Below are 12,233 nucleotides of genomic sequence, written 5' to 3'. Positions count from 1 at the left end.
AAAAAATAAACTCCAATAGCGAAACCCACAAACAATCAGTTTCTATACTAAAAGAAAAAAAATAATTGCATGCAAAAATAAATCTAATTCTCAAGATAACAAAAAACCTCTTGCTAAAATAAATAAGGAGCTTCATAAAAATAGCCATTTAGTTGAAAGATAACCACAAAACCTTCCTTAATTACATTACACATGTCAAAAACAGTGCCAAACACTGTGCAGCTAATAGTAAATGTTATCACATATCCAATCCCAGAGGATAACATCAATCTTCTAGCAGGCAGATTTAGCTCAAATCTCCCCCCCCATGTCCCCTATAGTATTCTCACATTACATACCTACACATATACCCCTTCAAATTTACCAAGTTCTCAGTGTGCTTTCTAAGGCCAAAAACACTCTGCCAGTGGGGGCCAGATAACAGACTAGGCTGCCTACTAGTCATCTTGAAACACAGCTTGTCTGATCTCCTACAGAAGCTATTCAACATCAATCTAAACAGGCTTTGTGTAGGATGAATGGAAGACAGCAACAGTCACTGTCATGCACAAAGGTGGGGCTTCAAAGGACCCACGTAATTATAGACCCATAAGCCTGACCAGTCTCATCTGAATTAATATATAAGGATATACATAAACTATAGACTGTCAACCCAACATAGTTCAGATTCATCAAGGGCAAGTTCTGCCTGTTTAAACTGGTTGACTTCTTTGAAAAAGTTACTGAAGGAGTGGATGAGGATAAAACAATGCACAACATATTTCTAGACCTTGCAAAGGTGTTCAACACTATACCACACTCAGGTATCATAGATAAACTCTCCCAGCTAAATAGCCATCTCCATTTAACTCACTGGACAGCAAACTGGCTCATAAATAGATCACAGGAAATTAGGGTGGGTAGATCTAAAAGACCTGTCACTAACAGAGCACCCAAGGGTTATGTCATTGGGCCATTCCTCTTACATATTTACTTATCAGAGATGAAAACTAATGTTAAGGGTTTGTGGTTGATCAAGTCTGCAGGTAACTGCAAACTTAGTGCCATCATGAACTTCATAGAGGACACCAAGATTATCCAGAAAGGACTTCTCAAACACATAGTTGATGTGAAAACCATTGACTAAAACTAAATGTCAAGAAGTTTGTAATTGTATCCTTCAGCAAGCATGACTACTCCCCTTGTAACTATCACACTGGCAACACAACCCTGAAAATTGATCCTGTTATTAGGTATCTGGAAATCTATGTTGACAATGAACTGTTCTTTGATCTCCACATGTCTATTATTGTAAGGAAGCCCCTTTTTATTGCACAGCTTATATCTAAAGGTATTGTATTCAGATCCAGGGATGTGATTGATCCACTGTACTTAGCACTCATTAGGCCAGTCATTGAGTATAATGACCCTTTCAGTATGTACCTGTCCAGGCACTTGTTATAACTAGAATAAACACAACATTTTCTTATTAAAAAAATCAAGGGCCTAAAATCATAACGATATGTGGACTATCTCAAAGCCTTGTCCCCCTTCTTAATATCATACACACTCCTGAGAGGAGTCCTCTGCCTTGCAAATAGAGCTTTTATTACAAATTCATAACTCAAGTGGTATCATAAACATCTGCTTAAGGGATCTCAGTCTCTTTTGTAAAATAAATAAAACATGTTGGAGTTAGAGGTTTGTATCACAGTGAATACAGTTTATATTGAACTGTCTTCCACTCCACATAAAGCAAAGTACTTCTCTTACTCCATTCAAATGTGATTTGGATGAATGGATGGGTAATTGCAGATTCACCCCTGGTTTGGCACCCCTGTCCTTCATGGATAGGTGAAAAATGTAAATGTCCCAACATATCCTTGTTTGACCCATCTATGGGTTATTCATAGGCAAAATATAAGAGCTAAACTCTACTATGGGAATGTAAGGTTAGGCTTCTAAAGATCCTCGCAGATCAATAGCCTATTAAGTACATGTAAACCTATTAGATATTACATTTATTTATATTTATATTAAGTTTCTTATGGAAAGAATAGGGAAGTTGTTTTGACAACTATTAGGTGAGCCGAGCATTCAATCTACAGGAATGTTCCAGAATTTTGTTGTTTAAGAAAAGGAATGTGCAGTTTATTGATGTTAGAATAATGAAATCTGATTAAGTAGTAGTTAGAATGAATACAGGTCCAATAAGAACAGCAGTATATGCTGGCATAATAGTTAAGATCTTCACCTGGCATGCACAAAGTACAAGGCTCAAGGCAGGTAATATGGGTCTTCAGTCCAAATGTCGGGTATTATGGGTATTCAGTCCAAATGAATGTTCCAGAATTTGTGTTTTGTTTGAGAAAAGGGATGTGGAGATTATTGATGTTAGGAAAGTGAAACCTGGCTAAGGTGTAGTTGCAGACATTACAATGAATATACGTCCACTAAGAATAATAGCAGTATATGCTAGCATAATGGTTAAGATCTTCGCCTCCCATGCACAAGGTACAAGGATCTATCCTGACCTTTGTCCAGTGCCTGCATGAAGTTTGCATATTGTCCTAGTGTTTCTGTGCTGTTCCTTCCACCTCTCAAAAACATGCTGAGTGTTTCTACCTCACACACACCCAAGAATGTAGGTTTGGGCAGCAGCACAGCCTCTAGATAGTACCTATTGAGAAAATGTTGTATGGACCAACCGCTTTGTGCATCAACTGTGGTGTACAGTATCTTCTAGATAAGAGAACACAGATCACAAACTGGGTGCCACGTCAGGGCTAGCCTTTCAACTGTGTAAAAATTGGATCTAGGTGATTTGGTCTGATCAACAAATGGGTATGGGAATTTGATAATGATAAGTGGGTTGAGGGCCCAGCCTATTCCAAACTAGGACCCATGCTAATGTTGGGAGGAGTCTATATGTCCCTACTCACCAGTGTGTGTCTGTCGTAAAGCCCAGCAACCCTGGGCAATAAGCTGCTGGCTGGCCAATGTCTGGTTGCCCAGCTTGGGTTACCTGGGATAGCTCTGCTAAAGCAATCAACCTGCTAAACATGAACTAAGGATTGCTACACTCAATATAGGTTCATTGGCAGGACACAGCTTGGAAGTGGATGATATGATGGTAAGGAGGAGGCTGAACATCCTCTGTATCTAGGAGATAAGATGGAAGGGTAGTACAGTGAAGTCACTTGATTTGGGATCCATAGTCTGCTACTCAGGAAGACAGAATTGCAATGGTGTGGGAATTGTGGTGATGGAGAGTCATCAGAAGACAGTGAGGGATGTCATCAGAATTAGTGACAAACTCAGGGCAATCAAACTCCAGTGTAAAGACAGGGCATTATTCATAATCTCAGACTATGTCTCGCAGGATGGTTTTGAAAGTGAGGAAAAAGGTACAAGTCAACAGTTTTAAAAATAGGGACCTGAATGCATATATCGGGATAGACAAAACAATACATGAGACCTGTCTAGGTCCAAATGGGTGAAGCAAGAGCAATAAAGCATGAGAGGTCATTCTAGACTTCAGTCTGGAAAACTGCTTGATGGTGGCCATTATATGGTTCAGCAAGAGAAACAGTCACAAGATCACATGTAAGAGTGGCTAACACAATTCAGGAAAAATTTCTTCCTAGTAAGGAAAGGGCATTGGGGTAGAATCAGCAATATCAAAGTCATCCCCAGGGAAACAGTCGACCCAGAGCATAAATCACTGGTTCCCATACTCACCTGAAAGCAGGAGTCAGGGATGGCTCTAAGGTCAACAAAACTAGGCTGAAAACCTGGAAGATGGCTGGAGAGAAAGCACAAGTATTCAAGGAATTACTCAGGGTTCTAGCACCTTAAGAAGAAGGGGCAATTAAGTGGAGGTGAAGAAGAATGGCAGTGCCTCAAAACAGCATGTGTGAGGACTATAGAACAGATATGTAGCAGAGCCGGGTATAAAAGTAAGGTACATAATGGAAGCTGGTGGTGGAATGCTGAAGTCAGGGAAGTTTTAAAAAGAAGGAGTGCAGGAAAAGTGGGAAATACAAAGGATGGGCTAAGAAGGAATACTAGTTGGATAACAATGAGGTTAACAGAGCAGTTGCAATAGCAAAAAACAGACATCACTCTGCCAGCTTCTGGAAAGTGACAGTAGATGGCACAAATAAACTCTATCAGCTTGCAGGGCACAAATAGAAAGATAAAGAAAACAGTCATCAGACACCCTTCATACGGGATTCCAGCAAAAACCTGCTCGCCAGTCCACAGGACATCAAAAACAAATGGGAGGAGTATTTCCAACAGCTTCTGAATGTAGAAAACCCCACAGAAGCTGTACTGCCCCAGAAATAGCCTATGATGAAAGAGAAAGAGCAGCCTACCCTATAAAAAGTAAGAACAGCCTAAGAAAAATGAAGTTAGGGGAAAGCAGCAGGATCAGATGAAGTCCCAGCAGATATGATCAAGATGTTGGGTGAGTTAGGGGAGAAATGGCTCCTAAGGGTACTCATAGCAGTATGGAGAGAAACGTGCATCACACGTGACTGGATAATAAGCATACTAGTGCCAGTGTTCAGGAACAAAGGGGACATTTACAACAGTGGGCAGTACAGAGGTATCAAACTCATGTCACACTGCATGAAAGTTCTGGAGATGGTGATTGATAAACAAATCCATAGAGTAGTAGAAGGCAAAATGGGAGATGGCCAGTTTGGTTTCAGTCATATCAGGATGCAGTACAACTGACACAATGTTTGCAGTGAGACAGACAATTGAAACTAAGCTGTAGGAAACTGTCTATGGTACAGAGATCTGGGCAGTGAAGGCAGGACAGCTGAAGAAGTTAGAGGTCAAAGAATATGTATCTGTGATGGGTGGTAGGATGATCACTGTGAGACAGAAGAAGAAAAGATGACATCAGAACAGAAGCGCAATTGCAGAGACGGTAAAAGGAAACTGATTATGGTAGGTCAAGCACAGGTGCAGAAAAGCAGAAGACAATCTTGACGAGAGAACATAATTGAGCTGTCAGAGTATGTGTCCCAGGCAGGTATGACCCTAGCCCTAAGCTGCATCCTACCTTCACCAAGAATGATACCACAATGCCAACAAAAAATAATTGACTTCAACAACTGGCTTAGTTTTGGTGTCATTCCAAGGGGATCCAGTATCCATCTGTCTGGGATGACACGGTTGACAGTCTTCATTGCTTTGCCAGAGATGGCCTCCTTTTGTCACCCCTGGAATTCAGGATTCTGACCAAAGCTCTTGCCTCCCCATTGTGCATTTTTAGGCAATATCCCAGGGAAAAATCTTCCAACATAAAAGATCTGTCAAAAAGCAAACTGAAGGTCATTCTGCTTAATGCTAGGAGCCTTAACCTGAAAATGTACTCACTGGAGGCTCTTCTAGTACTGGAAGATGCTGACATCTATGCAGTCACGGAAACTTGGTTCAAGGCTACAGACAGCACCCCTGCCTTACCAGGCTATACCTCACTCCACACATTCCAACCCCAAAATGAGGTCAGGAAGACTAAGGGTGGTGGAGTTTCTATTCTCATTAAAGACAAACATACCTCCAGACTGGTTTGCCAGCATGATGCACTAGAACTTCTCCAAGTGCAACTGACAATTGGCAAGATACCCGTCCAAGTTATAGCCAGCTATAGACCCCCCCCAACACCCCGATCCTTGCTGACTTCAACTACCCTCACCATAAACTGGGTGAACTATTCCTGCTCTAATGCACTCACCCAATGATTCTTTGACTTCATCAATTATAATGCACTAGACCAGCTTGTCTCATCTCCCAAAAGGGGAGATAGCATTCTAGACTTGGTTCTCACCAACATGAGCGACAGCTGCACCACCCCCATAGTAAGTTCTTCTCTGGTGAGATCAGACCATTGGTCTGTCTCACTCAAAGTGTCTATCCCATCCAACCCCCCCCCCCCCCAAGCCATAACCAGGCTAAAAAACTTCTTAAAAACTGACTACAACCTTCTAAGGGAGGATATCAGTAGCTTCACCCCGCCCATACCTCTCAACCTAGAAACATCAAAAATCTGGGGAAGGCCCATGAAAAATAGGTACAAATCTGTACGCTGATTAACGTAAAATTTGCATACATAATTATGTAACCACTCCCACTCTGATAGAATTGTGGGATACCAACTTTCAAACACAAACTGAAGAACAGACAACCACAATATGTCCCCCCTGCAGCCATTCCAATGTCCCATTCCATTACCTGGCTGATTTGCCCCATTTACCATAAACACTAACGTGTACATACTGCTTTACTTCTACAATGATTATTTGGATTTTATTTTTACATTTTATAGCACAATGCACAAACACTAAGATATCTGCTAAACAAAGCAATACTGTCTCACAATGAAAATAGATTTGGCATTAAAAATTTTCTGCCCTTGAAACTCATTCATTGAAACAGCATTGAAACCCACACCACACCCAAAGAAAATGCATCTGGCCAGTGGTGGATAAAGATTACCTTTAGACTATTTTCAAATCACAGGCCGCTTGCACACAAAACAAGAAACATACACGGGTTCTTTGATACACCTTCCTGACTTTATTAAATTATATTCCTTATATAATACAGCACACTTGTTAGACTTAAGTTAGAGCGCATTTTAAACTTATTGTTTGGACATGTTTCCAGTAGGCAATGAAACAAAATGCATGAACCAATAATGACAAAACTGCCCAATTCAGAACATTTCCATCATAAAAGTCTACTTACACACACACACACACACAGACATATATATATATATATATATATATATATATATATATATATATATATATATACACGTATAGATATACAGATATATAAAATGACAGTAGCTACTCTCACTTATTTTCAATTTCAGGGGGGTTTTTGGCGGGGGGGGGGCAAAAGGCTAAAAATCAGGGACACATTTTAAGAACTGCTTGTATAATTTTGGAAAGTTGCTAGAATAAAATGTGTTACCACTATGCATTTCACTGCCAAGTTTTGGACCCAGCATCCTGTGCACAACAGTCAGAGCAATATACCACTATGCCAAATCAACAGTTTCCTGAAAGACAGGAAGACTGAAACTTAAATGGCTATCAGTTACTGAATTCAGTTCTCACTTCTCACCATAGCTCTCAATGACAAAGCCAATAATGGGGGAATACTGCCCCAAAATAGGGACAAATTTCAAATACTGATCTTATAAACTTAGAAAATTGCTAGAATAAGAGGTTTTGTGTTACTATTTATTTTCTGACGAATATGAAGTCTGAAATTCAAATGCCTGTCATTATTTAGTGAATTCAATCCTTCAGTGATTTGCCACAAAAATCCTGAAAACCACAGATTTAATGAGGAAGAGAACAAAAATATGAAGCATAAATTCACAAATGGTGGTGGCTAGGGACTTCAGGCTCTTTTTACCTGTACCCAAGGTACAGGGTTTGAGGATGAGTACCTCTAGCCACCAGGTGTATTCCCGTGGGGGCATTTACACACACACACACACACACACACTTAAGCAAAGCTCTCAGCAAGCAACAGCAAATACTTTAAAAAACTCCATAAAACACAACCCAGCCAAAGCAACTAACTCCACCAGCAAAAACTCTGTCCAGAATAAAACTCAGAGTCCATCAGCAGCACCATAAAATGGATAACTCCACACACACCCCTTAAGCAAAGCTCTCTGCAGATACCTCTGTGCAGATAAAGGATAACTCCACCAGCAGGCAACGGCAAAGAAACTCCATAAAACACAGCCCAGCCAAAGCAATGGCAAATACCTTGATCAAAGCTCCATCTGTGTGGATAACCCCACCATCAAAATAAAACTGGCAAATGCCTTAAGGAAAACACAGCCCAGCCAAAGCAACAGCAAATACCTTAAAGAAACAGCCCAGCCAAAGCAACGGCAAATACCTTAAAGCTCCATCCATGCAGATAACTCCACAGCTCCGGATAATTTCACCAGAATAAACCTCCACTAAAATTAAACTCCGAGTCCAGCAGCACCATAAACTCCAAACCCGTTTGTTTCTGCACTCAAACAGCCACAGCCAGTAATGTAAGCCCTTGAGCTCAATTCTGACAGGCTGATGGAGCTGATGTCATCCCACACGTGATGATGTCAGCTCAAAAAGCGGGAAGAAAAAACATTTAAAAAAAATCGGAAATGAAGGCGTGCCACTCAGGAATCATGCCACCCCATTATTTGGACCCCAAAACTCTGTAAAAAACAAGTAATTCAGTACAGTTGGGAGGTATGACCTTGCCACCCCCCCCCCTCAGAAAATGCAGACAAATATGCTGAACAGTATGCCAGTGCAGTATACAAGCACCTGTACAACTACATGGACTCAGCCATACCAAACAGAACTAAAACCTGCTCCTCAAGGAAACACAAACCTATGTGGTGGACATCCTCTATCAACAGGCTTTACAACAAAAGGAAGAATCAGTTGTCCAAGGGCAAAGAGGTAGAAATTCCCAATTGGAAAAACTCCCTCCTTAGCCTCAACAAGCAAATTAGATCACTAGTGAAAACCTCCCAAGCCAATTATGAATCAAAAATAGCCTCCGAAACAAAGGCTAACAACAAAGCCTTTTCCATTTATGTCAGAAACCTCCATGGCAAAGCTCAGGTTTGTTCTGAATTAGTTCTTAACAGTACCACTTATACTGATCCTGTTGACTTAGTCAACCTGCTAGCAGATAGGTACAGTGCAAACTTCACCCCACTGTCCGCCCCAAAGGCCCATTTGACATCCCCAATATTTGCCCCACACCTCACATCTCCATAGATCAAGTGTTAAAGGCCCTATCCAAGGCAAAGAACACAGCTTCCATGGGACGTGATAGTATCCCAGGCTGTATTCTGCAATGTCTCTGGCAAGAAGTAGCATCTCCACTGAGCACCCTATTCAACCATAGCCTAAGTAAAGGCTTCATTCCAGCAGAGTGGAGAACTGCCTTTGTCATCCCTTTGCACAAAGGTGGCACCACTACTGACCCTGGAACGTATCACCCCATTAGCTTGACAAATCTGATCTCTAAGGCCATGGAGCATATTATTATGGACTTCATAAACCAGGACATAGGCATTCTCCAAGCACTTGACCTCACCCAGACTGGATTCATCAAGGGCAGATCTTGCCTTTTGAACCTGGTTGACTTTTTTGAGACTGTCACCAAGGCACTGGATGAAGGAAAGTCATTACATACAGCTTACCTTGACTTGGCCAAAGCTTTTGACACAATCCCCAGTCAGGCATCATCAAAAACCTAAAAGGACTTGGCATAAATCCCTGTCTCATCATGTGGGTGGCCAGCTGGCTCACTGATAGGACCCACAAAGTCAAAATAGGTGCCACTACATCCGATAGCAGACCCTTCACTAGTGGTATCCCCCCAGGGATCTGTCCTAGGACCCCTATTGTTTGGCATCTGCTTGTCAGAGGTCCAGACAAAGACAAAAGGCGTGTGGCTGAACAAGTTTGCAGATGACTGTAAGTTGGGTGCTGTCATTGACTCCCCAAATGATGTTAATATACTTCATGAGGGTCTCACAGCAACAAATGACTGGTGCCAAAGTCATGGCCTTAAGGTAAATTCAAAAAAATGTAATATCAAACCATTTGGCAAAAACACGGGCCCTACTGATTACCACATTAGCGGCAACCCCCTAACCACACAACCTATGGTGAAAGACCTGGGTACACAAGTTGACAACAATCTCAGATTTGAACATCATGTGGCATCAGTGGTCAGAAAAGCCTTTTACTTGGTTCATCTCATAAGTAAAGAGATTGCATCCAGAAAAAAGGAGGTTATTACCTTTCTGTAGTCAACCCTCATTAGGCCAATAATTGAGTACAACACCCTGTTTGGTATGTACCTCTCCAAACACCTTCACCAACTGGAAAGGCCACAGAAATAGCTCACAATGAGAATCCATGGCCTCCAACACCTGTCCGATATGGACAGGCTCAAATCACTATCACTCTACTCTGTATCATACAGATTGCTCAGAGGTGATCTGTGTCTCACCTACAAGGCAATCTCCAACCCTGCTCTACTGAAGATGCTTCATATCTGTAAGTCTAACTCCTCGTTTAGTACCCAATCGAAAGGCTTAAATTTAATATGTGACATTAACAAAACCTGTTGGAGAGACAGGTTTGTCTCCCAGAGGCTGCCTTGTCTCTGGAATTGAGTCTCCATACATGTCAAAGTACGTCGCTGCCCCTCTTCAAGTGCATCCTTGATGAGTGGATGGGCAACCACAAATTTGTCCCAGGGGTTCCATCTGTGTCCCTCACTGACAGGGGCAACAGGTGCTGATTGAGGTTTCCTTTTTGGGGATAAACTCTTGGCTAGGCTTGTAAGGGCCCCAGAGACATTAGCCTAGTAATCTCCTGTGATCCTATGATCTGGTGAACATGATTTCGGACAGACAGTCAGAAGGAAAGAGGAAATTAGGGTGTCCAGCAAAGAGGTGGATTGTGTGAGAGAAGATGTGCAACAGACAGGCAGGCATGATTGTCGAAGAAGGTAAGAGAGTGGCATTGAATCAAGAGAGATGGTGACAGTTAACATGATGGGAAAAGGGGGGCTGATGATGATGATTCTCCTATAAATGTAAGGGAAACATTGGATGTTTCTGAAAATATAAAGCATGCTCTGTTGAATATGTAACTCATCTTACTGGAGGACTCTAAAAAAACAGGGAAGGATGATAAGCATAAAGAATGGATAAAATGGAGAGAGGTGGTATTAGGAAAAAAGGCGAGTTTACATGTTAAATAGGAAAATTGAAAACATAGCTCAATTATGTTATTTTTCCAGTTCTTTAATAGACATGGAAAATAGAAAGTATACAATCAGGTTTTGGGATCATTATGCGACTTGGAGTGTATAAAGGGAAAATAATGAGAAAATTAAAATTAGAAAGGGACTAAAGATATTAACAGGAAAACACAAATGATACCAGAGGAAAAAAAATGTTAATGTTATGGCAAGGGCATAGTTCTATGAGAGAATTTAATGATAATTGGACACAGTGGTGAATTGGTTTTAAGAATAAGTTTAAAAATATTTACAAATATAAAAATGATAATAAGAACAGCAGACATATAGAAAAAAAATTATTCACTCGTATAATACTTTATTAAAATTAAAGTAAGTATATAACCTTAAGAAAGAAATAGAAATATATTAGGCAAATTTAGAAAAGATGAAATGTGGTGATAAGCCAAAGATGGTATCTCAGATGGATGTAAAAGATCCAGCCAAATTTATCGAAAATAATAGGGATATGTTAAAATCTATCAAAATTTATCAAATGAACAAAATCCAAACAGGAAAAAAGAAATGTCAAATGCACTTTGAGCTATTGACAAAGTGTGGGAATTTGTTTTTTTCAAAAGCAATGGTCAGCATTACAGCTTAGTAAACGGTCAGTCTGTGAATAACTTCTGCACAAATTAAAATGTCTGAATGTCAAATTGGCTTTAGATTGGTGGGAAGTTATATGTTTACTCCAGTATGTAGTATGATCTTAGAGAGTTTATAGATTTGTTATGGATTTAATTTTTGCTGAGCAGTTGTTTGTTGATTTATTGATGGCCCTTTTGGTGGTGGGAAATTACATGGATGAATCCATCTCTATTATGATTTTTTTTTTCAGATATTTTGACTTCCAGACAATTTCAATCAGTGAGACTGTGGCATGTGATTACTGAGGTTGCTTATGTTACAAGTAGGGGCTCCTTTTCTGTGTGTATGTGTGTGTGTGTGTGTGTGTGTGTGTGTGTGTGTGTGTGTGTGTGTGTGTGTGTGTGTGTGTATAAGAGAGAGAGATATAATATGTATACTGAATATATTTTTGCAAATGGAATTCTTAGTTAAATAGGCCCCTCTTCTTAGACAAGTAGACTTGAGTAACCAATATTAGATCTTAGCTATCCAGCTGGGAAAGTTTAGTATGTGGATTTTCCATCCGGTTTGATGAAGGCTATGCTACTTACTTAAGGAGTACATTCATGGCTATCCATCCAGTTGTAGTGTTGTTGAACTACATTGTTTGATAATGAGAGGAGCTTTTTACAGAAGTTGAAAGTTTTTGTGTCAAGAACCTGTCCATACAAAGCGGCTTGTTTATGTTGCAGTGAAGGCTGTGGTCTTTGTAGTGAGTGTTTTAAATATAACCAGTATTTCTGAGGTGGAGA

The sequence above is a fragment of the Protopterus annectens genome, chromosome 8.part0, assembly GCF_019279795.1.
Source record: "Protopterus annectens isolate FY-2018-M chromosome 8.part0, PAN1.0, whole genome shotgun sequence".
Taxonomy (NCBI): Eukaryota; Metazoa; Chordata; order Ceratodontiformes; family Protopteridae; genus Protopterus; species Protopterus annectens.
Note: the sequence above shows the minus strand (reverse complement) of the source record.